This window comes from Polypterus senegalus, chromosome 13 (assembly GCF_016835505.1).
Source record: "Polypterus senegalus isolate Bchr_013 chromosome 13, ASM1683550v1, whole genome shotgun sequence".
Taxonomy (NCBI): Eukaryota; Metazoa; Chordata; class Cladistia; order Polypteriformes; family Polypteridae; genus Polypterus; species Polypterus senegalus.
This window is the reverse complement of record NC_053166.1, coordinates 67,643,997-67,649,979: the sequence shown is the minus strand read 5'-3', so window position 1 is coordinate 67,649,979 and position 5,983 is coordinate 67,643,997.

The window sequence follows — 5,983 nt, the reverse complement described above, 5'->3', positions numbered from 1 at the left end:
GACTCGAGACAGTCACATGACCCAGTCACATGCCACATCTAAAACGCTGAGGACGAGGATTGGCTATGAGAAACAAGCACAATTTTAAGGTACTCGCCTCCAAAATGCGTTCATTGGTTCTCTACAGGCGTGACAGTTAACTACGGAAGTAGTTATCGCAATACAGTATTTAAATACTATATTGCTTTTGGTAATCTTATATATTTGAATTGCAATGGGGGAATTCTATATATGCGATGTAACTGAGAAGCAAATTTTAAACGCTACGGGTTCATATAACGGTTATTAGTAGACACTTTTACAATCGTCTCTCTCATTTTTTATGATTTACCATTCTACACCAGATGGTGGGACTCTAGTTGTACGCCGCCCTGCTTCTTTGCAGGTGGAAAACCTTACAGAATATTCTTATCAGAAGGTAGACAACAGAGTGTACAATATTGTTACTGGCACACACTGAGGGGACAGTATCGCAGGACAGTGGCACCCTCTCACGGAGCAATGGTTTGCCTCGACTACCGGTTACACATCACAGACTCCATAGATCACCAGGCTGAAGCGCCGTATGGGCCCTCTAATGGCACAGAAAGCTCATTACAATATGCAGGGCTCATTACTAACGCAAGTGCAGGTACTGTTATAATATACAGTATATTTTTTTTCTCTCCCGAATTCAAACAACATTCAACCGCAATATGTAATGTTTGCAATTAAATAAAACGCAAAACAAAAATCAAAGAAAATAAAGCGGGTCACAGCAGGTTACCGTATTGTTTCGTTTGTCCAGACCAATGTTCCCCTGAAATGTTTTTGCTTTTATTATTATAATTTTTTTCTCCACTGTATCCTGAACAGAGAATTGGGTTCAGATTTTGTAGCTTGTTGGGGACGAGGAGAAGCGCAAACAGTAAGAAACTTTAGGACAGCTAGACATAACAAGCCTCCTAAAGACTAATAAGAACGGGCACTTTCCCTTTGTGAGATGGAATTAGGGTGTAAAAATAATATTTAGATGAAGCACTACACATCAGTTATAGGGAAAGGCTGGTTTAAGACCGAGAGCATAAATATTCATTCATAACGAGGGACATTTTGGCAGAACCGGGTGTGAAACTAAAAAGAGGCATCGTGTTAGGAAAGCAGTCACCTAGGTAGACAATTGGGGGAAAGAGAAAACAATTATAAATAAAGACACTGGCAGTCAAGGAATGAGCATATTACAGGTGTTAAATAACTGAAATAGTTCATTTAAACCAGTATTTACATTTTTAAATAATGTAATTTAAATAATTTACACTTTAATAAAAATAGAACTGATAAATTTACTAATACAAATTTTGATAATGAAGTCAATTTAATGCAGGTTCTATTTGATGTTGGAGCTTTTGTTGTGTAGCTTGGATGAATTAGTCTTTTTTGAGTTGGCATTTACTTATTAGGCGGTGCCTTTATCCAGGGAAGCTTACACCATTTATGATACAATTGGTTATATTTTTTTTTAGTTTTCCAATTGGACCATAGCCATGTAAAATTACTTGTCTAAGGTCACACAATGTCAGTAGGTGGATTTGAACCCAAAACCTCAAGTTTTAAGGTCCAAAACCTTAACCACTACACCATTGAGGTAGAACTAGCTAAGTCATGTAGACACAGGTAAATAATGCACTCTGTTCTGAGGCATTAACCCCACTATTGGAAATGTCAAACCATTTCCAGTACTTTGTAGAACTGGATGGTGAACTTTGAAAACTCTGAGGTGGTAGGCAGTCATGATGAATCAATGGGTCATCTCAAAACATGTCCACAAAAAGAACGACAGGTAGTGATAGTGGTGGGCTTGCTCTGTAGAGATATTGAAATGCAGGTTCACTCCAGGAGCAGATACTCTTGTGTATTTTCTTCTGGGTCCACAGGTGGGGGAACTGCCGAGAAGGGTGGATGGGCTCTTGGCAAGAGTGTGGGTGGATCTTGAGGTCATTGTCTATATTGGAAAAAATGACATAAATTAAGGCAGGTAATCAGTTTTGCAGTCAAAGTTTAAAGAGTTGAGTGCCAAACTGAGGTATAGAATTGACAAGGCAGTCTCTCAATGTCTTCCTGTGCCACACAGCTGCCCTGGTAAGACTGAGAAGATTAAAGCATTTAACGCATGGCACAAATCTTGCAGTAGGATAAAAAGGTATAGGTTTTTGGGTTACATTTGAACAGAAGGGGTGCCAGTATATTGGGGAACCATATGATTAGTCTAGTCAGTGTCACACACGCATGTTTAGGAGGCAAATAAAGGGCTCGAATTCATGTAATTCCACTCCGGACCAGGGGGTGGCGAAGTGCACTAATTCTCCTTCTTGATCTCTTACAGGCCATTCTAGGGAAATCCCGCCCGGCTCTGGGGCAGCCAACGACGTCACTTCCGGCTCCGGTCCTGCTGACATCACTTCCTGTAATGGCCTTTAAAGCTGCCATCTTGTTAATATTGAGTTAGTTCTGTTTTGGACTGAATAGTGTGAACATGGATCTGATTATTAAGAAGTTTTGCAGCCAGGAACAAGTATACAGGTGGCTGCCCCAAACCTTCACAATGTCTTGTGATCTTTATTGTTACATTAGTGATTGTGGGCCAGGAAGTTTAGGCCAGGCCAGGTTTAAAATAAAGAGAAGAACAGTGGTGGAATAACAAATACGCATAGTAATCTGATTTCTAGCCCAATGTTAAAGTGCTGCAAATTAACCATCCTTTATATTGTGTTTTAATTGAATTGTCCTCATTATTACCTTGTATCTTCATTTGGTCACATAAAAGCACTTTGGTTTGGCCTATTAAAAAATGATACCAGCATATTAACAAATTGTCAAATTGTGATATGAATTTTGCAGATGCTATTATTTTTAAAACATAAGTCATGCTAGTGATATAAGAAATGAAAAACGTACAAATTATTTAAAATTCAGAGCCTAAAAAATACTTCTACCCACAATTGCTTTTGGTGTCAGGTAAATTAGGATCATAAAACTATTGTCATCCAGTACTGTCAGTACATAATAGAAAACAGTACAACAGGCTGTAGTCTCAGAGCTGTGATTGGTACTTTATATGATTCTGCCAAATAAAAACTAAATGGCTATGATAAAATATAGAATAAATTACTGAATATTTTAATTTGTAATTAAGCTCCGGCTATTGGTCTTTTAGTTGACCAGTGATAAAAAGTCCCAGCTACTTTTTATAGGCATTGAATTATTACTTACTTGGCACTGCCAAAACTGTTTTTATTATCATTATCATTAAAGGTGCAGTTGCATTGTTTTTTTTTTTTCTTCATTGGCTATTTTATAGAGGCATGTTGGAGTTCACTCAAAAATGAAACACTAGAAAAAATAGGTATAGTCTGTAACATAATAAACTCTTCATTCAGCACATATCACGAGACGTTTTTTCCAGAACAGGCATTTGTGGTAAAAATATATATTACATTCAGTAATTTCTGAGCATTTGTGGGCTAGATATTGGTCATCATACATATTATTAGATAAAATATCATAACATTATACATAATATGCACTTAGGAGACAATCCAAATTAAGTTAAACACACACCGTTATTTCAAGACAAACAGCAGAAGCTTTCAATAAAAAGTGTTATTTTGCAATAATTATTTCATTATTTCACAGCAGTATTATGTTAGTAGAATTGTAAGAATCAGTAAGAAATTACTGACAAATATGCTTTCATGGTTTGGAAGATTGATGGATAGATGATATTGTCAGCATCAGAAAGTAATAAGAATAAATATAACACACGAGATTGTATTTTATACTAGCAGACCATGTGCGCTTCGCTGTAGTCGCTGTAGTTGTAATAATTATGTATCTACATGCGACTTATAGAGCTTCTTTATATACAACATTTTTGGTTTGTCCTCCTGAAGCCAAAATATATAAATTTTCTCTATGACTAATTCGTGAACATGCGACATAAAAAATAGAAACAGGAAAAACCGCAACACCGCCGGGAACACCGGCACACCGCGTCTACTAAACAGTAAGAAACACTAAGTAGAAACACTAAAGGAAAAATACTATTCAGTAAGTACTGCGTCTAGTAAACAGTAAATCAGTAAAGGAGAGAGGACTAAACAGTAAGTAAAAAGACCGGTAAGACTACGTCTGCTGCGGAGCTCAGCTCGGAGCGAAATGAAGTGAATGAAATGACGTGAATGGGAGGGGAGATGATCACGTGACTCCCCCACCCGCCTTAACTCTCCATCCCTCCACAAACACACAAACACAGTCTCTCGGATCCCAACTCTCCTTTATATGTATAGACGAGCATTAAAATGCCCATTTAATACAACACAAGTTTTCAACTTCTGATTTATTGTCTCATATGTGTAAAAAAGGGATAAAAAGATCATTACATGATTGACAATTACAATGTGACTGATCATGGCCAGTGCTGTTACCTCTCACTTTCAGGCTCCTATAGGTATTTAACTTTTTTAATACATTTGAATTTTGTTCTCATATTCACGTGTGTTTTAACAGATTACCCACCCCAAAACCCAATGCCTTCCACAAACATACATTTATGGAATTATAACTCTGTTAAACCAGGTTGCATAGTTGCATTAGGTTATTAAAATGTGAGATTTCTTTACATCATTGGAAATGCATAGACATGTTACCTGCACTACTGTTGCTATAATGTAATGTGCATTCATCTTTTTTCGCTATGTGCTCCAGTCAGGTTATGTCAGTAAGGTCATTACATTTTAAGTTTAGGATTTTAATTTTCATTAACTTGTTTGCAGAAAATACTTCCCATACCTAAAGCACCATCATCAGAGGAGCACTATTTAAGAAAAGTGAAGGGGCATGCTCTCCGGACACTGAGGGGACTGACTGATTCTGAATGGGTGCTGTTACCCGCTGGGCACCGTTTATGAAAGTAAAAGTACCCTCACTCCATACATGAAGGGGTGAGCTCTCCTTAAAGTTCTTTCACTGGTATGGTGAGAAAATATTTTATATATGCAAGTATTTTTCATGACACCAACCTGTGAAACTGTCAAACTTAGATGACTGACAAGCAAAGGCACAAGTAAGAAAGGGAGAGAGAGGCGGGGAAGACACAAACGAGCACTTGAGTTGAGGAGGCCATGGCACCAATTTGAAATGTGAAATAAAAAGAACTGGTGAAGGACTTGGACCAGCATGTGGTGTTGTGGGGGATGAGTCAATATGGTGAGGGTATATATTGTATCGTGGCTGTGTTTTATGCCAAATAAAACTGTTTTAGTGGTCATTTACAACTGGTCAGTGCCTCATTGCGTGTGCACCGTTATGATATCCATTGAATCTAAATCTATAATTGAGTTGCAAAAAAGATTTTGTATTAATCTTAAAGTGCCTCGATAAATTCCTTCTCTGAAGACCATGGTTTAATCATTTTAATCTACTGATAGTGTGAAGGATATGCTTGGTAAGCCATCGAGAACTGGTAAGAGCAGCAGAAAATATCAAAAGGGTGAGGCAGGCTATAGATCAGGCTTTGACATTCAGCAGGATATCAGCTGGCAGCTTTAAACATTTTAGACTGGACTGTTTGCCAGATTCGTCATCAAGATTAACCCCATCACCCATACAAAATGAAAATACTGCCATGCAAGAACTGAAAGTTTGAAGCAGGAGATGTACAGGGTCCTTTACCAGTAATCACTCCTAGAACAGCAAAGCCAAAATGTTAAACCTAAAATCAAAACAAAAATCACTCACTAGTACTAGGACTTTTTTTGGAATGTCCAGAATCTCGGACAACCTGCAAGTGTGTGACCCCAACCTTTATACTGCCATGGTAATATTGTCATATGTTGCTACTTTTGGTTACCACATGGTAGCAACCACATCATTTATATAATTGTTTACAGTTGCTATGGAAACAGTTTTCTTAGTAATTTCCATTTCTGTAATCTTCCTAACCTAA